This window comes from Crotalus tigris, unplaced genomic scaffold (assembly GCF_016545835.1).
Source record: "Crotalus tigris isolate CLP2741 ecotype Arizona unplaced genomic scaffold, ASM1654583v1 scf7180000023713.2527936, whole genome shotgun sequence".
In the NCBI taxonomy this organism is placed as follows: domain Eukaryota; kingdom Metazoa; phylum Chordata; class Lepidosauria; order Squamata; family Viperidae; genus Crotalus; species Crotalus tigris.
Genome location: NW_024100135.1, coordinates 1,800,309 through 1,825,770, shown reverse-complemented (window position 1 = coordinate 1,825,770; position 25,462 = coordinate 1,800,309). Strand labels below are relative to the sequence as shown.

The window sequence follows — 25,462 nt, the reverse complement described above, 5'->3', positions numbered from 1 at the left end:
CTCCTTTTTTTTTTTTTTTTTTTGTAAGACATGAATCAACCCTGGCAATCCTCATGAAACTAGTTCTGATGGTTTAGAGAATGGATGGATGGACAGACAGACACTGTAACTGATAAAATGAAATGGGGCTTTCCCCTTAGCCTTACTTTATATACTCCCAATAGAATCTGTTGTTGAGTAAACAGACATACATCTGTTGCAGATGGACAAGCTACATCTACTCAAATTGCCTACTGCTGCAATTTCAGCTTTAAACTTTAATGCCCAAAACATGAATAACTTTTTGCAAACAAGGCACAGATCTGATTAATGATGCTGCCTTGCCAATTGCCATATTTAACAACTACTCCCCACCCTGGCTCTTAAACTAACAAAATAAGCAAATTTCAGCACTAAATTACAGAAGAGCATCAGATCTTAACAAACTGTAGTCTATGAAGGATGTGGTAAATAAGCTTTCATAGCCCCACTGGATGAAGAGATTCAACAGACATGTTCACTTTGCTTTCTGCTCTGTGGTATTTGCCAATGTTTCATTTGTTAATTCAAATGCAGAAGGAATGAGTGTGGTTACTTAGTTAATTAACCATCTAAAGCACTGCTTTTATACACAGATGGGTTCTCCCAAACATGTCAGAATGACTAAAAATTGTGCAAACCTGGATTAACAGTTCTATTAAACATGCTGTAGAATGGTGCTGCACTTAATGTTGTAATTATGGGAGAATATCTATGAATGTGGCAGCATAATTGCTTGCTTATTTTAGCAATAGCAATGGCACTTGGACTTATGCTACTGCTTCACAATGCTTTACAGCCCTCTCTAAGCAGCTTACAGAGTCATCATATTGCCCCCAACAATCTGAGTCCTTATTTTACCAATCTCAGAAGAATGAAAGGTTGAGTCAACCTTGAGCGGCTCAGAACTGAACTCCTGGCAGCTGGCAGAATTAACCTGCAATACTGCATTCTAACCACTACACCACTAGGGCTCTTTAGCTCAGTTAAAGATGGTTTTTCTTCTGACAGAATCTTTATAATTACAAAGTAAGAAAAAACAGGTCTGTTTAAAAACCTGTGTTTATGTATGTTTCCATCATAGCTGTTCTCCTCCAAAATATGTTTAGGAGCAAAAGATATGAGATATTATTATTACAACCAACTCAACCCAGTTCTGTTGGGCTGGAATTACTAACAGGTCCAAAACTATACTGTGAGCTACATATCAGAGCAAGGAGCTAAACTCATTTCTCCCTGATACAAATGTAATCACCTCCCCATTAGTCTCCCCCATGCTGACTTCCCAGTTGGCATACTATATTCAACAACTACTCATCTCCCTATGCACACACATATACACACAGTGAGCAGTTTTCCAAGTATGGAGAAACTTTACATTTGACTAGGTGACCTCTCAATTTCCTTTTGATTCATGTTATAATTCTGCCTATTGCCTTCCTATCAGGAGCTTTGAGATCCTTGTAATGATCAATCTTGCTGGATTAGCCTAATGACCCATCCTTTCCTTGCATTTTGTTTCTTACATTGGCCAAAAGAATGCTAATTGAAACATTCAAAATAAGACTGAGGCATCATAGCCTATCCAATCTTCTTGTCATAATGATAGGCCTTATAATTTGTAATAGCAATACCAGTAGCTTATAGGAATCAGCAATAAATAAAAGTGAAGGCAAACTTTCTACAAATTGAGATTGTAGATATCTATGTAGAGGGTGAAGGTGGTAATAGTATTGATGAAGCTTAGTCTTTTACCTTCCTTTAGGCCAGAGATCCCCAACCTTTTGGGCACCAGGGACTGGTTCCATGGAGAAAGATTTTTCCACAGACCGGAGCGTGTGTAGTTTTGTATGCTGCTTGCATCCCACGGATGGGGCTTTGCTTGTTTCTGTGGACCAGTTGCTGGCATGTCGCAGCCCGGTACCAATACATGGATCGGGGTTTGGGACCCTGCTCCAGGCTGTTCATTTTACTTCTTAGTCTACCCTGTAGTTCTGGTGGTCTCCCATCTAAATATTAATAACAGTCTAACTTTCTTAGTTTTTTGCATTAAGTGAATTAAGTTGGTCACCTTACCAAATACTTATTTTCCACCATAATTTGCAAATAAATTCTTTCCAAATCAGACAATGTGATTGTCTGGATTTGTTTTCTCATTTTGTCTCTCATAGTTGAGGTCTACCTATGATGACAATTACAGGCCTCTCTCATCTTTTTAAGTGGGAGAACTTGCACAATTGGTGGCTGACTAAATACTTTTTTGCCCCACTGTATATGTAGTACAATTTTAATATTAAAAGTAACCCCAACTATCCATATTCTAGTTGGCTAAATTAGCTTTGACATTGCTTATGACAAATGTTCTATGTGCTCTTGCAGAGTTGTAATTTATGTTCCCTTAGGACTAGTTTACATTCCAAAATTGGCTCTACATTTAAACTGTTACTTTATTATAAAATATAAGCCCCAGCTAAAAAGTGATATGAGCAACACCATGTACAAAATACAGTGTGGATATCTTAGAGAAAGACCAACAGACACCTTCTCAAAAATGTTTTAACACTTGCTATAGCATATTCAAAGTATTTATTTATAGACAGGATGTGAGAAAGAAACTGTTATATATAAAAAAACTAGGATTGAGATTATTTTGGAGTCATGTCTTTGTACTTGTACTTAAATTTGAAATTGCTTGGGACAGTCGGATCCACCCAACTCTCTAAATTAAGTTTTAAGTTTTCATTTGTGATTTATTTTTCTCCTAGAGTGTTCAAGTGAATAAGGACCAGTAGAATTACTTCCAAGGGAAAGGAAGCTGGTTCAGATCTCTGGAGATCAGCTACTTTTTTCCCTGAGGGGAAGCATCCTTTCCATTTGAGAAATGTACCTCTTCCTTGATGCATTTTTCATGCATTGCATGTTAGCAAATTAAAAGGCAGCAGATTTATAGTTGTTGCAAGAAGTAAATACATAACAGAAGTCAGTTAGTTTATGTCCATGTTTGTTTGGGAATGGTAATTGGTTAATAAAGATGCAGTAATCCAGCTGGCAAGCTGGTTGCATGACAAGTCTCCAAAATATTGAAGCGTGTCTTTTTTGTTCTGCCAAGCCCTCATCTCTAATCTCCAACACATGTTATAGTAATAAAAATCTTATCCACTGAACACAAAGCCGTAATGCAGCCTTCCCTAAGCTTGTGCCTTCTAGATGTGTTAGGAGCACAATTCTCACTAATCTTGAATAACGGATGTTGTAGTCCCAACACATCTGGAAGGGACAAACCTGGGAAACTTGGCACTGCATTTTAACTTACCTGCAGGGTTTTTTTTGGGGGGGGGGTGTCCTTAGCACCAATGTCTAATCTTATACATGGAAGCTGATGAATGATCTGTGATACACAACATCTTTGTTGAAGGTGTTAAAGGTTATTCCTTTAGATTAATTGAAAATACATTTTTATTCACTGTAAGAACTGGGGCCAGCCTACTCATGGGATATTGGGAAATAGTCTCCATTCCCTTTTTTTAATTGATTGAAAATATTGCTCCCACATTGTTTCCACATCTGCACTCTATTCATTGAGTTTGTAAAATACTTTAACAGAAGAAATATGAAATAAATACAACATCTATATTACATTTATTACAACTGCATTCTGTGATTTCAGACAGTGCCTTTAATTGGAACTGATGTGATAGTGAAATTCAAGAGCTGTGGTAGCTCAGTGGTTAGAATGCAATATTGCAGACAAACTCCAGTGCTTTGATTGGTACTGATGTAATGGAGTTCAAGAGCCGTGGTGGCTCACTTGTTATAATACACTATTGCAGGCAAACTCTGCCCACTGCCAGGAGTTTGATCCTGACAGGTTCAAGATTGACTTTGCCTTCCATCCTTCCCAGGTCGGTAAAATGAGGACCCAGATTGTTGGGGGCAAAATGCTGACATTGTATACTGCCCAGAGAGTGCTGTAAAACACTGAAGCAGTATATAAGTCTAAGTCCTATTGCTAAGTTGAGTCCATAGTGAAGTTATGGAATACTTTGCCTGCTAATAGGGCCAGGTTTCCAGTTCTGGCACTAATTACTAAAAGAATCTCAGGGAGAATCTAAACACCAGTAAAATTGCTACCAGTCATGTAGCAGTACAGTGATCTAGATCAGTGGTTCTCAACCTTTTTAATGCCGTGACCCCCCCCAACCGGTTGTAAGTCGAGGACTACTCAACCGGTCGTAAGTCGAGGACTACTCAACTGGTGCAGCACCGTTTGCAGAATGGGACTTTTGGTGGGCTCAGCAGGGCAGAGCAGCCTGGACAATTCCTATTGGCTTTTGAAAGCCAATAGAATTAGACTCTATTCAAGAGAGTCTATTCTATTGGCTTTCAAAAGCCAATAGAATAAAAGTGAGTAGCACAGCTAAGGAAAAGGGGAAAAAAATGGCGGACTGCATTGTTTGGCGACCCCCGTGAAATGGTCGTTCGACCCCAAATGGGGTCCCGACCCACAGGTTGAGAACCACTGATCTAGGTGGATTAATGATCTCACATAAGAAAAGAATCCTTATATGTACTTCTGAATGACAGTTGTTTAGGATTTTTATGTGGCTGCTCATTATTTTGTTTCCTTATTTACCACAAAAAGTGGACAAGAAGTACAATAAATATAATTTTAAAATATCTCATAATTATTTCAAAATGTATATTTCTCAAAATTTATTTAGTTAAAAACAGAAGCTTATGGACCTGTGTCAGAATTTTTTTTATAAAACCAGTAGCAAGCAGTTAAAACTATTATTCTAAAAGATTTTCCAGGCAGCAGAGATGAGATACAAAGATTCAGGCTGTAAAATCTAGATAAACATGGAATGACAGGAAAGGGATTAAGAAAATTCTTAGTCTTTGTTGTCATTTGATGATCATCCAGATGTTTGCAAACCAGATCTGGTAGCTATAGATGAGATTAATTAAGAAGCATCATGGCAACCTAAATAAAGGTTGATTTTTTTTATTAGTTTCAACCATAAAACCCTGTTAAGTTATTCTCTTATATAATTTCCTCTGAGTAAACACGGTTAAGCAATCTTACTAATATTTATTTCAGAATAAGAGAAAAAAAACTTGATAGGTCTTCTCTATAAGAGAAAATACCCAGGAACAGTCAACTGTGTTTTATTATAATGTAGAACCCATCAGCTGATCATGTTTATCATGAGCAATGTTCTTACTGGTCAGAGTGTTTTTCCTCCAATCCATCTATTTAATCTGACATTTGAAAACACATACAAGTACTTTATTTACTGGAAACATAAATCAAAAGTACATGAAGTTTCTGAACCAAAGTTATTTAGCTTCCATTGGAAGTGTTGATAAACGTTGTATTTAATGGATCTTTAGTACCTATTTTGATGCACTTCTAGTTTTGGTCCTTGAAAGTTAAAATTGCAGACTTTAAACATTGTAGAGGTTAGACAGAACACCTTCTGTAAGTTGCAGTACTGTAATAATATGATTTAATAATACAAACTGCTGTGTGATTGTTTTATTACTTAATTTAATGCAAGTCGGTTGTAATGCATAGTAAATAATGGAAAACTGATTTGAAATTTGAATGAATATTCTGACCATAGTAGATTTTGCATTACCCTTCCCCAGTGTATGAAAATATGCTAAGCTAGAACAGATCCTAAAACAGTGTATTAAACTTTATTTAGTTTGTTTGGTGAATTTATAAATTAAAAGCTTGCAGATAGAAATAGATATATACTTATATACTTCCAAATAGTGTTGTATATGCAGCTGGGCATAAAATAGTACACTGGACGTACATTATCTGTGCCAGAGAAACAAAAATGCCTCCATTATCCATTTTGGAATAATGAAAAGTTTACTCTTGGCATAGACTTGCAATGTCCTTTGCTTGCCCCTCCCACAAGTGTTTTCCATTTCCCCACCACTACAGTGAAGCAGCATAGGACTACAGGTTGGTGATTTTAATGTCATCACAAAATGGCTCCTGTCAATCATGCCTACCATCATATTGTAGTTCCAGTACAGGGCTGACAAAGATCAAACAACTAGAACTTATTGGTGGGGGGAGAGATCATCTTTTTCATGCCTTCAGGAAAAACTAGTTAGGGATACAGGGCTATTGGGAAGTAGACTGAAGCAAACCATGAAATAAAACCATCCATAATTGGGTAGTGTTACCTATTCTCTCTTCCTAATGCACCATGTGATACCCCTTGTTCTCACCCTCTTTCTGACTCCTGCACAACAGGTTGCTCATAAAAAAACTCTTAGCAAAGATCACAGTTGCTTTTGTTGTTAAGCCAATATTGCAAGCAATTAAGTCAAGGACTGCAAGTAAGCCAAGGGGTTACAGGTTGTTGACCCCTGTCCTAGGGTCTGAGGAGTTTGATTATGACAGAGCTAGTTTTTCATCTGCTACCTACATTAAATTCCAAAATCTGAAAACTCTGTCTAATATAAAACATAGAATGGGTGTAATGGCAGTTCATTCCAAAGTGTCTGAGAAATATCAACCAGGATACTTAGGTATATATTAAAAAGGATTTAGAGACAGGATACAATTTGTGCTATCTCTTGCAAGAAGACCAACAGAAAGTCTGAAAGAAAGACTTTCAGTTTTTGCTCTTCTTTTCTGCCAGGAGTTGGCAGATCTCTTCTAGATCAGCCCTCAGAGGCAGAGTCCTGCCAGGGATCAAAGTGAGCTCATCTGCCTGTCATATTATAGATGTCAGTGTCACCTCCAAAAGGTCATTGAAATAGGAAAGTGCTCATGATTTTTGCAAATAAGAGTAAGCAAGCAAATAAGCCAAAATAAAAGTAAGCAGGCAAATATGCCAAAATTGTCTCTATGTGTGATGGTTAGGGGGATTGTAGTGGAGACAACTACAAATTATTCTATATATTTTGTCTTAAGTGTATATTTTAGCATTTGAGGTCCTAGCATTTTGGAGTTAACCACAGTGACAGTTTCATATCATAACTCAAACAAGCTAAAATATTGATATTTGTAGCAAGAAAAGTCTCTCCCAACAGCTTTATAGGCCTGAGAGGCAGACGTCATATAAAGGCAGCTTATCCTTGGGCTCAGATGGAGAATTGTCTGGACTTAATAAATTAATTACTTTCTACATATGGGAGGGGAAGAGATTGATACCTTTGACTCACACAAACATCTCACATTACATTTGAAAGTTGGCAGCTTAATTTTACTACCTGATTGTTACAGGTAATCCTTGACTTATAACAGTTCATTTAGTGACCATTCAAAGTTACAACGGCACTGAAAAAAGTGACTTATGACCATTTTTCACACTTATGACTGTTGCAGCATCCTCAGGGTCACGTGATCAAAATTCAGATGTTTGACAACTGGTTCATATTTATGACAGTTGCAGTGTCCTGGGGTCACATGATCAGCTTTTGTGACCTTCTGACAAGCAAAGTCAATGGGGAATCCATATTCACTTAACAGCCATGTTGCTAACTTAACAAATGCAATGACTCACCTAACAATTTGGCAAGAAAAGTCGTAAAATGGGGCAAAACTCATTTAACAAGTGTTTCACTTAGCAACATAAATTTTGGGCTTAATTGTGGTTGTAACTTGAGGACTATCTGGATTGTGTTACTGTTTTATATTTGCAGCTACTATTGGTGTTAATTAACTGTAATTTATTTGGTATGAAGTCAGTTTTGTAATGGTCCTCAAAATGTTATCAAGTGCATTTTTAAGCTAATCTGGAACAGGGTCATTACTTCAACATGCCCACTTCAGGTCAAATAACAGAACTTTTTGTTGGATCCATCTTTGATTCATGTGTGCAAGAAACACCCACTATCATGCCTACATTGGTGCATATCTACACAGTAATCAATTTTCTACTTCAACTATATTGGTTTGCTGCAAAGATACCTGTCAGTTGTTACTACTCTCTGCTTTGGAGGGGGGCAGTATAGACAATTTTCTGTTAATATTTATCTCCTCCACCTTTCCCAAATCCAGTTTCCTGGGAAATGGAATTAGTTTTAAGCTAGCAAATCTATGTGCAGACATGTCTTTTGTGTCTCTATAAAAGAGGAGATTTCTTATGCTTTTCTGCAACAGGAGATACTCAACTGTGTCTTTTATTTTTGTCATTTTTTAATTCTGTAACCCCCTCCCAAAAAAACCTAAAAAATTGAGAAAGTTAATTTCATGAAAACTGTTTTTAATACTCACCTGATAAGGGTTGTAATTAGGGGGGAAAGCATAACCATTTTTTAACCAGCATACAAGCTTACTTTTAATCTCTAAACAAAATTTGATTTTTGAAAAGATAATCTCTTTTACATTATCTGAGCATTTATTTTATGTTTGGCAGAAAAATCCTGATGCACATAATAATACAGAGAGAGAAAGAGACAGAATATGATTTAGAACTCTGGCAGCTTTCCACAGTTGTAGGGCTAAGCGCCAACCCAGATTATCCACTGCCAAAAAGCTTTCTACTACCTTTCTTAGTCCTCAGATCTGACATTTCAGGATAGGGAGAATCTAAGACAAGCTTTTTTGGATTTGGTAATTCCTGGCTCACTTGGTAACTTTTCAGACTCAAACAAAAGTCCCCTGAGTTCAGAGAGATTGACTTGCCAACCTGGTGATTTGGGGAGCAAATGGGCAAAACGATGAGCCCACAGTTCCAAGGTGGGATGGCAAGGCTGCATATGTGCATTTGGTCCTTACTTTGTATCAGAAGAGGAAGAACAAAACCTTCAGAAAGTCACTCTGGTTAATCATTCCTATTAAATATAGAAGAAAGAGTTTGCATGCTGAAATTAAAAAGGGTTTTATTTTAATCAGCCAAACAGGAGTTCAGCCAGAAGTGTCATGCTCAAGAGTACTTGTATGATGTCACTGAGCTAACAAAGAAAAAAATGCAAAATTAATGGCACAGAGTATACATTGCAACATGTAAAAATGTTGTTGGGGGGAGGGGGTTATCATACTTCTTGTGAGCTGAGTTGATGGTAGGGAAAAGGCTGCACATTTTAGCTTGTGAATATTTTCCTCTGTCTCTCCCAAAGAAAGGTTTTGAATTGTTATATGTTGTTAAGGCTTACCTGAAACAAACAAAGAACATTTTCATAGTTGAAATGAGGAATCCCATCACAGTGTTAATAGAATGGGAAGGGGTCTCAGAGTCCATCTAATCCAATCCTCTGGTCAGCATATTATCAACAACAACACTTGTTGTTGTTGTTATTGCTAATACTGTAATAGTTATTTGGTCATGTGATAAAGTTATTGGAGTGTCAGATTCAGAATCTCTGCTTGAATCCCATGTTAGATACAAAGGCACCTTGTTTGTTTATTTCTTAGCACAATCTACCTCACAGGTTTGTTGTGGAAAGGAAGAGGTTGAACAATCAATATTATGTTATGTTCTAATCATCTTCATGAAGATAGAATGTAAATCAATAATGTATAGTAACAAAGGCAAAAATAATGTTAATTGATTTTCTTTTGAATTTTCTATGGTTTTCCTGTCACTTCTCCCATTTCTCAGATTACATCTAGAGTCATCCCATCAACCTCACCTTTGTGACCAATAACAATAGATTGTGGGAGGTGTAGCTCAAATATTCTGGAAGATGCCAAATTGCGATTTGCAAGTTCAAACATGCTAACTAACCAAACACCTCTATAGCACTACTGATTTCTATGGTAGTTCTGAGTTGTTATTTACAGAGGACAGCTTTCTGTGTTAAGAAATATTTTTAGGCAATTAAGACTTGCTTGTGCCATGGCTGATTTAAAAATTAAGCACAAAAAGTTGTTGATCAGTACTTACTCAGGTGTACTTGAGCAGGTATCCAGATTATTTGAGCATTTTACTCTCAGAGTCTATATTTCTGTTTTTATATTTTCATATATAGTTTTCATCCAGAGGTATATAACTTGGTCTATTCCATTTTCTGTAAGTGCCCTCCTTTTTTTATTGCTGAATTTTGTTTTTCTTGGCAGTTGAGATATAGCCATTGTACTCCACTTTCTGTGCATAATCTCATGATGCTGTCAGGTTTTATATTAACTTTCTCAGCAGTTAAGAGTATTCAGCGTCCTATCTTTGCACTTCAGCCACTTAAATCCTCAAGAAAGGATTGCCAATACTGAGAGATTTCAAAATCTGCACATGCATTTAATTCAAGATTATTCACACATACTCTCTCCTCCAGGTTAATCTGCTATTGGAGATAAATTGGCAAATGAAAATGTTCTAATTAATTCCAATACTTTTCTTTCCAAGTACAATGTGACCTAAAAGTTTATAAAAAGTTATATTTATATAATAGTAATACAAAATCAAACTTCATTTATACACACCTTTTGGATCAACCTCCTGTTTTCTATGACATCCACCAGAACTGGATCAATTTTATTTAACTTTTGTTCTTCTAATTTGTAACTAAACAATCTGTCAAAGAGGGCCTTTCCTGTCCACATCAGAGTGCTCGGCAAAGAACATGGGTGAGAGTGACAGGAAAGAGAGAAAAGGGATTGTCCACTCATCACTTTAGCTCTACCATCCATCATCGTGTATGTCCTCTCTGTTGGAATCTCTGTGTAGTACTTCAGATGGGAGTTTTCTGCAAGTAAATAGGAGAACGATAAGGTATCCTTATCCCATTGGAAAGCCACCTATGCCAATCCTGGAACAATTGTGCATGTCTAAGAGACTTAGTGGACTAGACCCTGTGCATAAACTCTAACTCAGGGGTCCCCAATCCTCGGTCCGTGAACCGGTACCAGGCAGCGGCATGCCACCAACTAGGCCACACAAATAAGCAAAGCCCCATCCGTGGAATACAGGCAGCACATAAAACCACACACTCTCTGGTCTGTGGAAAAACCTTTCTCCATGGAACCAGTCCCTGGTACCCAAAAGGTTAGGGACCTCTGCTCTAACTGCCTTCCCAAGTTTGTCACCATCCAGACAGTTGGCTGGAATGAAGGGAATTATTGTCCCAACACATATGGAAGATGTCTAGGCCAGATCCCTTATGAAACATCATGTAAACTTGTTCCAAAAAAACAAAAGAATTGTAATCTAAAGACTTCATGCTTTTCACATTATCATTTTTTGATATGTATTTAAGATCCCTCTAATCTAGTTTTTATTGCTAGTTTTATTTTTGTTTCTGACAGTTTTGCTATTTCTAATGTATTTATTATTTGACTTTATGCTGACGTTTTCTAATTGTATTCTGTTTTTAAGCTAATCTAGCAAAGTTGCTCCTATGTATATTTAATTTGGATGTTTTTAGAGTTTTATTGTTTTAAAATGTTTTTAATTTTAACTGTAATATATTTTTTGTATTGCAAGCTGCCCAGAGTCATTGACTGAGATGGAGGGTTATAGAAATTGAATGGATGGATGGATGGGTGAATGAATGAATGAATGAATGAATGAATGAATGGTATAGGGTTTCTGCCTGAGCAAGGGGTTGGACAGTCCAGGGGTAGCAACCTTGGTTCTTTTATGACTTGTGGACTTCAACTCCCAGAATTCCTGAGCTGGCATAGCTAGCTCAGGAATTCTGGGAGTTGTAATCCACGAGTCATAAATGAGCCAAGGTTGCCTACCCCTGGACTAGAAGATAAAGGCAAATGCTGCTGCTACTTCTTGCCGCTTCCCTAGACCTGACAAAGATCACACTTAGTCAAGTAGTTGGAATTGGATATGCACTTCTAATATACCAATAACAATAGCACTTAGACTTATATCACTTCATAGGCAGTTAACCAAGTCAGTATATTGCCCCCAACAATCTGGGTCTTTATTTTACCAACCTCAAAGGATGGAAGCCTGAGTTAGCTTTGAATTGGCCAGGAACAAACTGCTGGCAGTTGGCAGAATTAGCCTGCAATACTGCATTCTCACCACTGCGCCACGAGAGTCATCATATGGTCGTCATTCACTTTTCCTCCCTTTTGTCTCCACCCCATGTTAGAAAGAGTGTTCGCTGACTTCTTTTTATATAAGACAATGAAATGGTGACTGAAAATGAGAGTAGTGCATGATTTATGCTCCCTCCCTTTTGTCTTCATTTCATGAATTTTCTAACATTAAGGAGAAGGGAGGTCAAGAGGGCAGAATTTGCAAGTATATTTTTCAAGGAAGGAAGGAAAAATTGAATCAACTCATAGGGGGAAAAGAACCGTTACTGTATCCTGAGTGTCTCTTAGAAATTGACATTTTACTGCAAACATAAGTTGGGCCAATATTTGCCCAGCCAAAAGGCCCCAATTTCACACCTGCAAGTGGTCAGGTTGGGGGAAGAATTAACATTTGCTAGGACTAAGGCCACTGTGGTCCTCTTTGTGACTGGCAACCACCACTCTTGTAATTCAGAATTCTGCTCAGAATGGCATATTGAGGTACTACCATTCTGAGAATGACAATCTCCAGGAAAAAGATTGCTGCTGGTCTGAACTAGCCGAAGGTAAATTTGAGGCATGTTTTGCTCTCCCAATTGCTGAGCCAGAGAACTTAACAGCTCTGCTTTCAGTCATGATCTTCAGAGACTGGAGGACACATGGCTTGCTTAAGAAGACTTAAGAATTAAAATTAAAATCAGAACAAGGCTTAAAAGTGTGTGTGTGGGGGGGGGGACATTACTATCAGAAGGAATAGTGATTGGTTTACATCAGTATTTCCCAAAGTTGTGCGGACTTCAATTCACAGAATTCAGAAGTCACTGGTCTAAATCATTTCTGGTGAGGACCGTGGAAATAGATGCTGCAGGGAGGAAGAGCTGAAGCCCTTTTTCCAATGGCTCAAGCCATTGGTCTTTATTCAGCTCCCATCTCCTTTTCCCCCTCCAGTGCCTGCTATATGTTAGAAAAATATTGTGGTGTCATTATTATGATTTAGGTATGTGATCAAATGCTTGCCATACACAGGGCAGCAATATTCCTTTTGCCCATTAAATGTAAATGCGGCGTATTTAATTATATATCTAACTCAGTGAAAAGACAAAGGCCTCCCATTCAAAAATGCCAATAAAGAAACTCGAGGGAGAGGAACAGCCAAACCAGGTAGGAGAGAAACAAGCAGTGGGGTGGAGGGATCGAGCAGCTACATCTTTTCTCAGATGCATTAAATTTTGGAAGACAAGTAGCATTTTCAGGTGAAAATTTGGAACTTTACATCTGTGCCTCTTGTGTGAATTATAACCAGCTAATTTATAAGAAGAGGGGTTCCAAGGGGGGAAGGTTATGAATTATGGACTGAGAATCTGCCTCTTTCCTCCTCCTGATTCCCACCCCCTCCACATGCTACACGAGATCCAAGACTATCTGTTCTATTTCCATGGCCAGGCTGGGCGCTTAGCTGTACATTTTGTTTCTCATGTCCTTTTAATTACACTTGGCAAAAGCCTTTCTCTTCACAGGTCTGCATGGGTGAGTACGTGTGTTTGTGTAGCTATCAACCATGGGAATGCTTCATGTAGCCTACAGAGCATCTCTAGTCCACCTCAACACATCTTGTAATCACTGTTAGCCATGATGGAGCCCTACTCTGCCAGGCTAACAGCCACCCCTCAGGTGTGCTTCCTCATTAAAAGGCAGGAATGTGGTTTGTTTTAATCTATTGGTTGGTTTGCTCTCTTATGTGTTTGCGCATGCAAGATTTCCTTTGCACTCGCTGTTCTTTTGCCACATTTCAAGTTCCAGACTAAAAGCAGTTCCAGTTGATTAGTTTGGGTTTGGACTTATTTAATACGCTTTTTGTTCTATTGATCGATTGATCCGCTTATAGTTTTGAGCTATACACTATTTCTAATAGGCTATTGACTCCCCTAATATCCTAATTCCCGAGGCAATCCAACAGCCTATAATATGACAGAGGCAGGGTACTGCTGCCCTACCTTGTTCTGAGCAATGCTTTTAAATCAGTGGTTCTCAACCTTTTTAATGCTGCGACCCCCAACCAGTCATAAGTCGAGGACTACTCAACCGGCCGTAAGTCGAGGACTACTCAACTGGTGCAGCACCGTTTGCAGAATGGGACTTTTGGCGGGCTCAGCAGAGCAGAGACAGCCTGGACAATTCCTATTGGCTTTTGAAAGCCAATAGAATTAGACTCTATTCAAGAGAGTCTATTCTATTGGCTTTCAAAAGCCAATAGAATAAAAGGGAGTAGCACAGCTAAGGAAAAGGGGGAAAAAATGGTGGACTGCGTTGTTTGGCGACCCCCGTGAAATGGTCATTCGACCCCAAATGGGGTCCCGACCCACAGGTTGAGAACCACTGTTTTAAATGATAGGGAGAGGAGATGTTGACTTCAGAATAAGAAAATGTTCTGCTCACACCCCAAAGAGGAAATCAGCTTTGCCAATAAATATGGGTATGCCTTTTTGCCACAAAACCATGGGATTGGATCAAGTCACGAACGCTATAAGGTGTGAGCATACTTTTTCTCCTCTCTGTCTCCCTCCCTCCCTCCTGTGTGTGTGTGTGTGTGTGTGTGCAAATGTGTGACACAGAGACCAAATTTATGACCTGATAAACAGACTGCCTGTTTACAGTACATAGTCTGGTTTGAGGTGCTTTAAATGGAAAATAAATTCAGATATACAGAGAACAGTTTTTAGATAAGCCATTGCATGGCATCTCAGACATAAAAAAAGATTATTTTTTTTTATTACTGTTCTGCAGTTCTGGAATGATTCTGACTCTTTGGTTGATTCAGTAGGCATTAGTTAAACCCATGGAGATTTGAGTTCTCTAGTCATCTAAGCTGGGTATTAACTGAATTATCAATTTGGGATCCTCTGAATAGGAACCATACCACTTTTATGTTCCATATATCACTTGACTTTTTGTTCAAACTGTGTTTATGACCAGGTAATATTCTCAAAGTATAGAATTGGGTGGAGTTAGGGCATTTATATCTATTATATTGATGTTATTTAGTTATTAGGGATGTTACACAGATTCTATTATTAGAAATGTATATTTCCAATATTACAAATGTAGAAAGCTGAATAGTGATAATAGTAAGATGATTTACCCTAGGCACTAGAATTTATATATTCTCCTTTGGATACTTAAGTATGTGTTATGCTATGTGTTGCTTTTAATTGTACCTGGTCTGAATGTATGTAACTTGCAGCTTTTCCCAATCTGATACCACGGAGATGTGTTGAATTACATTTGGAGATTCACATTGTTCAGGAAAGACTATACTATTTTTTTAAAGATTAAAGATGCATACTAACTCTGCTCTGGAAGTGAGAGTGAGCTGATTGTGCATAATAACACCTCTTTTATGCCTCTTTTGGCACTCTGATTGGCACAGAAGAAAGATCAGCTTGCATCTCTTAACTGCAACATCTGAATATCAGTAATTTACATATATCCTCCAAGTCTCCTTAAGTAAGATCAGAGGTGCATAAGCTAAGGCACCAGGCTCTGTGTGAGTCATAAAAGCTTTGAATGCATGTCCTTTCCTGCATAGTGACTTCCATTTTAAATATTCATTTTTCAGTAATCAGTGCATGGAAGATAACATGGGTGGGGGCTGAGAGTAAAAATGTTTATTTTCATTCTACATGGATAGGTACTTGTGGGTCTTATCTTCCCATGCACAAATTATTTGTGGCACATCTATCAGAAGAACCTAAAATTCATGCTGAAAGACTTTAGAATTTTGGTTACTTTAAAGCAGTGCTTCTCAAATTTGGCAACTCTAAGCGTAGACTTCAATTCCCAGAATTCCACAGCCATCATGCTTGGCTGGGGAATTTTGGGAGTTGAAGTCTATACATCTTAAGAATTGCCAAGGCTGAGAAATACTGCTTTAAAGAGTGTCCTATTTGGATGCTTAAGTGTGAAACGATCCCATTTGGCACAGGATGGACACTTTCTGCTGAGTGAGAAAAAATGGCTAAAGCTCTGCAAGCTGGAACTCTGAAGAGAATACTCAGATCTGTATAAGCTGAATAAACTCTGCAATCTCTTCCTCAATACCCCCCCACCCCACCCCCTCAACCACAGGCTATACTTTTGATATGAGCCATGTGTTTCAAATATTGAAAACAATACAGATCACGTCTGTATCAACAAGAAGAACGTTGCTTTATACTACTTCAATTACTGCAAAAAAGAAGCAGTTCCAAAACTGGCAGAGCACTTTTTAAATGCAGAAATAAACTAGGTGTCACCTGGCAGGTGGCCAAAGCAATGACTGGTTAACATCATTGATGTGTGTTTGTGTTATCCTAATCTGACCTGTTTTACAACATTGGGGGAGCTTAGCAGTGTCTTGTGCTTGGAGCAGCCTGTGCTATCCTGGCCTCCGTGTTATCTCAATGAGTTGCTCTGTACTGACAGAGGCTCTGGGCCAAAATATAGCATGTGGAGAACCAGAGCTTTGAAGAACAAATGCTGTCTGATTTGAGCAGTAGAAGCACAGGGGGCAATGAGGGCCAGAAAAGTCATCGAACCACTGGCCTGATGGGAAGGTCATTCCCACTGATCTCTAAAGCAGTGGTTCTCAACCTTTCTAATGCCGCGACCCCATAATACAGTTCCCCATGTTGTGGTGACCCCCAACCACTTATACATCACCGGGTGCCAGGGGCGTGGCCAAAGAAAAGGGAAAAATGGCAGACAGCCTTGTTTGGCGACCCCTGTGAAATGTTCGTTCGACCCCAAATGGGGTCCCGACCCACAGGTTGAGAACCACTGCTCTAAAGAGTTCTACATGGGCAGAAAGAGCTGGGGAATGGCTTTACCTTGAATAACTCAAGCCCACCATTATGGAGAGGACTTTTGGGGAGTTGGGGGGGGGAGAGGAAAATAGTTCTAAGGAAATGTAGCTGTTTCTTCTTCTCTTTCTTCTGTTTTTTTTTTTTTTGCTTTTTTGCTTTTTTTGCTGTTTCTGCTTCTGTTTTTTCTGCTTCTGCTGCTTTTTCTGCTTCTGCTTCTTCTGCTTTTTCTACTTCTTTTGCTTCTGTTTCTTCTGCTTCTCCTTTTGCTTTTTCTGCTTCTTCTACTATTTTTTTCTGCTTCTGCTATGTCTGCTTGTTCTGTTCCTGCTTTTTCTTCTGCTTTTGTTCCTGTTTCTGCTTCTGCTTCTTTTGCTTCTGGTTCTGCTTCTGCTTTTTCTCCTTTGCCTTTTCTGCTTCTGCTTTTTTTTCTGTTTCTGCTGCTTCTGCTTCTTTTGCTTTTGCTTTTTCTGCTTCTTCTGCTTCTGTTGCGTCTGTTTCTGCTTTTTCTACTTCTATTTTTTTCTGCTTCTGCTATGTCTGCTTCTTCTGTTACTGCTTTTTCTTCTGCTTCTTTTGCACCTGTTTCTGGTTCTGCTTCTTTTGCTTCTGGTTCTTCTGCTTCTGCTTTTTCTCCTTTGCTTTTTCTGCGTCTGCTTCTGTTTCTTCTGTTTCTGCTTCTGCTTTTTCTCCTTTGCCTTTTCTGCTTCTGCTTCTTCTATTTTTTCTGTTTCTGCTGCTCCTGCTTCTTTTGCTTTTTCTGCTTCTTCTGCTTCTGCTGCGTCTGCTTCTTCTGTTCCTGCTTTTTCTTCTGCTTCTTTTGCACCTGTTTCTGGTTCTGCTTCTTTTGCTTCTGGTTCTTCTGCTTCTGCTTTTTCTCCTTTGCTTTTTCTGCTTCTTCTGCTTCTGTTTCTGCTTCTGCTTTTTCTCCTTTACTTTTTCTGCTTCTTCTGCTTCTGCTTTTTCTGCTTCTGCTTTTTCTCCTTTGCCTTTTCTGCTTCTTCTGTTTCTGTTTCTTCTGCTTCTTTTGCTTTTGCTTTTTCTGCTTCTTCTACTTCTGCTGCGTCTGTTTCTGCTTTTTCTGCTGCTTTTTCTGTTTCTGCTTTTTCTGCATTTTCTACTTCTGCTTCCACTTTGTCTGCTTCTGCTTCTTCCTCTGCTGCTGCCTCTCCTCCTCTTCCTCCTCCTATTTGGCCTTCAATGGGAGCCAGATGTGTAAAAGTAGAACTAGATTAAGCTTTCTCCATCTACATTTTTCCATATCCTAGTAGAAAAAAAATCACTTTCTGAGGCAGAGAACTGTTGAGAGTGCACATGGGAAGGGAGGAAAGAAATATTTGCACATCTGAATATTTCAAATTTGGTTAAGGTTTGTGAACACCCTTGTTTGCTTTATATAGTTCTCTCTTTGGTTCAATTGCTCTTTAATTTTGCTGCCTTTGCTTGTTGTATGTTAAATATATATCATCCCATGGACTTTGGTTAAACTGTTTGCTTGCTGTGGCAGACTAACAACATGCAATGCGGATAGATGGAAGGTATGACTGTAGATTATGGAGCCATTGTAATTATCATCTGGCAACAGGGGAAATGCCAGCATTTGCAGAGTTAAACCAGCAATCTGCTGTAAGTGAGAATGTGTTCAAAATGCCAGTGGTCACGGGACATTTAAAATCTGCCCTTCGTCTTGACCTAAATCCATTTGTGTAAATATTCAACTTGTAAACTGAAGGCAATAGTGCTGTAAAATTCAGAGTCAAAGCAATAAATTGTGAAGGAGAGGATTGCACAAAACTCTAGTTTTCTGACTGTTCCTTTGTTATAAAATATACTTGGGTCAGAAGAAAGCTCTCTTATCCAGAAATGTAGTAATCCATTGGCATTAGGTACCTCTTGATAGCTTTTTAGCACTGCCAATCAGAACACCTATAGAGGTATCGGCTTTTCAAGGGAAAAAAAAGATGGCAGAAGGATCAGGAAAAACCAAGATAGCTACAGGTGTCGCAAGATAAAGATACTCACATAGGAGTGCACACATACAATTCTGTATGTAATTCTATGAACTTGCACAGAAACCCCGGTATTTCCAAGGAATCATGCTAAGAATTAAAATATTAGGCCTTTAGTTTGACATAGTTCATTTGAACCATTGTGGAATTAGTTTTAAAAATAAGGGTACACATTAATTAGTTTGTTTTGCATTGATCCAGCTTGTATTCCTAAAGGGATGCTAAATGCAAAAATACAAAGAAGCTTTATAGACTGGCTAAACAGCAAGTTAGGTCTCTTTGTCCATCCATATATCGGTATATTCTGATCTAGACACTTTTTGGCTTGGCTCATCAGCAAAGAGATAGTGAAAGGAGTTCTACTGGCAAGACTTTAAATTAGAGAACTGAATTAGTAGTAATGAAGAGGCCCATACCAATGCAGCCTTTTCTTTCCTCCTTATTTTTTTGCCTAGAAAATACAACAGAGTACAAAACAATCGCTGCTGTGACCTCATTGTGCCAATTCATTCCCTGTCTTCTACCATACTTCATTGGTTGCAAGAGACAAGCCTGATGAAACGAGCAGAACAATGCTGAGCCATCATTCACTTGATACTGTGACATAACATGTTGATGGTGTCATGCCATAACATCAAGATGTGGAGAGGGCATATTGGTCTGCCCCAGACCAGTATGAAAAACAACTGTTGTCTTGCAAGGAACTGCATTTGTATGAATCATCCAAAACATTTTATGGCATTGCATCATGATTACTTTATGGAGAACTGATCACATACATAAGATGGAAATTGAATTCAAGTAATGTGAGTGCAGAACCAAGATATAGAATCTGGTCACTATTCAGGAAACAATGCCCATCATGTCCTGAATGTCAAATGAGGGCTGGAAGCCCTGCCTTGGAGACTCCAGTTTGCCACTTGCTGATCATTATTTGCACTCTGTGCAGCCATATTTGGAGAAAACCTCCCTCAGCTGAAATCTATGGCAAAACTCCAGTTAAGTCACCCATTAAGTCTAGACAACAAGATTGAGATCTCTTCTACAAATAAAGTATGAGCAGCCACTAATGAAAGCATTTACTTCTAACAAAGGCAGCACAAAGCGCAACAGTGAATGGCATTGGGATTCTGCAAGCAGCAACAGCAGACGTTCCACAGAGATTTGTGGGGGGAGAAGGCTGCCATAGTTATTAGAGTGGTTAGTGGAATGGAACAAGAAACATGAGGAGGTTATGACATCACCATCTCAACTTGACATGCATCATCTATCAGGGATGGCTTAAGGATAATGAAATAAATCATAGCCTGATGCAATGAGATGGACAAGATGACCCTGCTCCTGCTTCCTTTCAGCAGTAACGAGTCTACAACTAGAAAAGAGTAGCTGCATTTATCAGACGTGTAGAAATCTGGTGAGCTACAGTTCATCGGTTCTGAGAGCACTGTTCTCACGGGGACACAGTTACTTAGTGCCTTGAGACAATAAGATTGCTATCAATCCTTTTTGACCCACTTTTTCAATTTTGACATTTTTAAAGTGTCTTTCAGATTTTACTCTTCCCTCACATATTTTCTGAAATGATTCTCTGCAGAGACATCTAGGAGAAATATCTATGGCAATTATATACAATGGATTCAGGCAATAACTATCAGGAATAAGGAAAGTGATTTCAGAGTGTGTGCTACTTGTGATAAACTTGGGTTTTCTCTCTTGCTACCAAATTCAACTAAACAGCTTTGGCAGGGTTTTTTTTTTTTTGTTTTTTGTTTTTTTTTTTTGAAACAACAGTAGAACTCAGAACCTTTTTCACTCAGAAGGAAAGTGAGATACATATTTTTTTAAAAAGCATGCTTATTTCCCAACTAGCTCCCAGTTCCAAGGTTTGGGGTGGGAAGTAGTCCTGATTCCAAGCAAAAGTGCTCTTATTTCTGTAATTGTATGTTGTTGGGAATTATTTGAACTCAACTGCAATTTTTTTTTCTAAAAGCAAAATAAAACTATACCATCAAACAAATATTACTGAGTGGGGGAAAATACCAAAATTAACTCTGTAAAAAAGGAAATAATATATACTTTATACGCTCTGCTTGCATCAGAAAAAATAAATAAATTCCAAATCTAATGAAACTTGTCATTCATTATTGTTTTCTGCTGGTTCACTTATTAAAAAGGAACTTTATGATTTAATAAAACAGGTGAAGATACGCAGCAGGGTGTAGTGGGAAATGAAAAATCTGCTGTGGTTATGTCAGACCTCCTTAAAGGGTTTGTTGGATGGCAATTTAATTTATTGTCTCTGATAGCACAATTTTAATACCTCTACTTCATGTGGAGAATTTGTATTTTGCAGTGCCAAGTTCTCTATCTCAAGACAGAACATTATATTAACTCATAGTTTTGGCAGAGGATGATCTAAGACGGTGAAAGGGGAAGCAGCATCTTAACCCATATAACAGTGGGGGCTTCCTCACAAACAGCCATGAAGTTCATAATTTGGGGACAGGATACAGAAAATTCTTTGTTGAAGAACATTTCAAGCTGCTTTTCCTCAGCAAGGTGCCCTGCAGATATGTTGAGTGACAATCCCTTTTTTACTCTTAGAATAAATAACCAATGGGGATTATGGGAGTTATCACACATATCTTAAGGGTACCAGGTCCAGGGAAGTCATTAATCCAAGCAAGCTGCTTAAGCATATTTGATAAGCTACTTAAACAGAGTGTAAAACTGTAGAAATTGGAAGCAAGAACCAGGATCTTTCAAGACAACCAAAATACCGTAATTGTTTTTCAGCTATCTCTTGAAACTAAATATAGTCTCCCTTGAATTGGGCTCAACTCCTAGTGATGACATGGACATAGTCATGGTATTTTTTTCACAACAGTTCAGAAGTGAATTTCTATTGCCTTTTAATGGGATGTTTTTCAATTTCCCAGTTTAGCATGCTGTCCTAGAATTTCCTGGTGTCTTTCAAGTAATCACCAAGTCCAAATTTAATTTTTAAAAATCAACTAAAATTACTTAGGTGCCCTAAAATCCTATTTCTGGTCTTGGGGGGGGGATCTAATATCCCCCTTAAGATTTTCAGTCATTCCAGCAACCTTTACAATGCAGAATATAATACTTTATATATTCTGAAGTTCTACATGTCACATTGCTACTTTCAGGGCTATCTCCTCTAGTAGAATCAATCTGTTTAACCTTACCTGTAAATGCCCATCCCAAGACAAATTAAGGTATTCTCACTGACAGCTCCCTCACTCTGGAACAATTCAACCGCTGAAATTAAACTTTTGTCTTTGCGGGCTTTTGAGTGAGTGAGAATTATGTTTTAATGTCACTTTAGCTGCCTGAGTTTTATGAAAGACCACAGCATTTTTTAAAGATAATAATTTTTAGTATTTTGGATTTAATTGATTTTTAGTGCATTGTTGCAGAATTGTTCAGGTAGGCAGCATACAAATAACTGTAATGCATAAATGTATTTCTAGAAACAGGCTCTTCCATCTAGCAGCATCCAAGGGAGGAATGGAATGAGGGGGAGAGGCAGAATAATGAAACCAGTGTAAAGCTGCCATATATACTACCCACTCTCATTGTGTAAAAAAGCCAACATACTACTAGGCTGCATTAACAGGGATAGAATTAAGATCATGTGAAATGTTAATAACATTTTATAATACCTTGGAATATTGCATCTAGTTTTGGTCGTCACAATATAAAAAAAGATGTTGAGAATCTAGAAAGAGTGCAGAGAATATCAACAAAGATGATTAGGGGACTGGAGACTAAAACATAGGAAGAACAGTTGCTGGAATTGGATATTTCTAATCTAGGAGTGACTAGAAGGACTAGGAGTGACATGGTATCAGTGTTCCAATATCTGAGGGACTGCCACAAAGAAGAGAGGGTCAACCTATTCTCCAAAGCATCAGAAGGCAGGACAAGAACTAAAGGGTGGAAATTAATCAAGGAGAGAACCAACCTAGAACTAAGGAAAAATTTACTGACAGTTAGAATAATTAATCAGTGGAACAACTTGCTTCCAGAAGTTATGGGTGCTCCAACACTGGAGGTTTTAAATAGAGATTGGACAACTATTTGTCTGAGATGTTATAGGGTTTCCTGTTTGAGCAGAAGACCTCCAAGATCCCTTCCAACTTATTCTGTACATGCATTTGGAATATTACACACAAGCTCTTTAAGGGTGGAGCTTGTGATGCAACACACAGGGCTGCTTATGCAATTTTGATGAAAACAGAAAGTTTCTTTAGACACCCAGACATTCTTCTTTGCAGCTGCTCAACCCAGTGCCTATTACATTAATTCTATGGGCTTTCTTCAGTTGTACAGAGATTTCTTTTTGCCATGATGGTTCTATTCTTTATCATTAAATAATACAATAAAATCTACATCTAACCTATATGGAATATCTGAGATCTTTACAGACCCTAAAACAATATAATCGAGAGATTTTATTAAGGAATTTTTAGTGTTAAAATTGTTTTTGCCCACATCCTTCAGGATCTTTTTGATTGAGCAAAATTGTCTCTCACTAGGAATTCAGTAGACTAGGGAATTAAGTCTTGGCAAAAAGTTGCTGAAACATCTTGAGTTTGTTTGAAGCTAATCTGGAAATGCTGAGATTTTCCTAATTCTCAACAAATTCCCCCCCCCCCAGCAACATATGTGGTAAAATGTTACAGCTATGTGTAGAATAGAAGTTTTAGCAGGCTTATTTTTTCCACAGCTAAGCCCATTGTTATCCTCCAAATTGTAATCTTATCATGTATACAAGCTGTTCCATATAAATAGCCCCATGTATATTTTCAGTAGTTTCAGCTGAAACCCGTTAAGAGCAGATGTGCCTACTGTTTCCTGGCAAGGCCTCCTCTAAAAAGTATTTTTCCGTTAGCAGCATTCCCCCTATCCCATCCCAACCCTCTTCTTTTCTGTTCTGGGAAGGAGTAGGAGAGAAGAAAGGAAGGAAAGAGTTTCATTCATCATTAGAATGATTCTTAAATGTTTTTGAAGCTGGTTTGATTTATGACACTTGAGTACTGGCCTTAAAGAACTTTGAGTGCTGGACAAATCATACCTAGAAATTTGCTAGGGAGGGCTTTTCTTCACCTTTCCCTTTCATGCTGCAGTCTCAGTATTCAAGACCAAAAGAGTTGTCATGCAAAGGAGATCATTGATCAGATATGCAGCTTGAAGATTTGGTTCTTTTTTTTTTTTTTTTTTTTTGAGGCAGTATTGTTCTCCTTTCTCCCCTCACCTTCATCCTTCTGCTGGATCTATTGGATCCAGCAAAGAAAAATTGCCATATTTCACATACCTTGATTAGCTATAGTTTGTTTTAATGATAATGTACAAGCCAGAGTCATGCCTTGTTTGGGTAATTCCTAGTTTTCCTTCCTTTTAAACTATTTTTTTGCCCTGCATCTTTGCAGATTGGTTAATGGATTAGGACACGGAAACCGGTAAGACAGGAAATTACACCGCAAAAACCTAAGTTTGCATTCTAAATCAAACCATGATTTTAAACTGGCTTGCTATCAAAACCAAGCTAAAATTTGCTTAATTACATTATCATACTATGCTATGTTGAAAAAAACAATAGTTTTTAGCCCAGTATATGAATTTAGTCAATGTAGATACAAAGCTGACACTTTTTCTTCACTATAAATTAAGGAATTTGCACTGTCTTAGAGTAAACTCTATAACATGATTTATAAACCTAATCAACAAAACAGAAGAGTTTAAATCCCTCTTTTCTCTAAAAAGAATGCTCCATATGTCAAGGCTTAGAGCAATAGTTCTGGCTTGTTCTCTTATTCTTACAACCTATAGCAGTTTCTAAGAGGAGGCATTTCATGTTAGAAATGTGACTCCAGTGTGGCTGACTCCTTGGGGAAGTAGATATAAGCAAAGAGTTAAGGACTTAGTCTTTTTGCTTTGCTTCCACTTCACTTTTTGTCTATGAGATTGTTATCTCTGGCTCTTCTTTCTTTGCTACCTAGAAAGACCTGAGCCCATGCATGTACATATACAGGAGCCTTTTGCTTGTTACTGTCCTTATGATAGGACTAACCTTATTAGGTGCTAAACTTGGCTTATTTCTCTATGTATATATAAGTCTATGTATGTATGTGTGTGTGTATGTATGTATGTGAGTATGTATGTGTGTGTGTGTGTGTGTGTGTGTGTGTGTGTGTGTGTGTTTATATATATATATATATATATATATATATATATATATATATATATATGGTACAAATAAAATACGAACACCAGGAGAGTATAAAAATAAAAATATACTTTACTATATATATGTTTTCTGAGGTTTTTGCGGGTGTTTGTATGTAGGTCTTTGGTTGTTCGGGTTTTCTCCCGCATAAATACACACACACACACACACACACACACACACAAAAGCTACGAGTGGCGCAAAGAGCCATAGAAAGATACATGCTCAGCATTACAAGACAAGATGGAAAGACCTGCACATGGATTAGAGAACAAACGAAAGTATACAGATATGATCAAGATCAAGAGAGTAAAAGAATTAAAATGGAAATGAGTTGGTCACATAGCAAGAAGAACTGATGGCAGGTGGACCAAGGAAGTCATAGAATGGAACCCAC

General features: G+C 38.1%; 1 long non-coding RNA gene across 2 annotated transcripts in view; it reads left to right on the top strand.

Moving 5' to 3' along the window:
• Positions 1 to 25,462, top strand: part of LOC120297803 — a 197,565-nt gene that overhangs the window by 70,962 nt on the left and 101,141 nt on the right. The gene's annotated exons all lie outside the window — the stretch shown is intronic.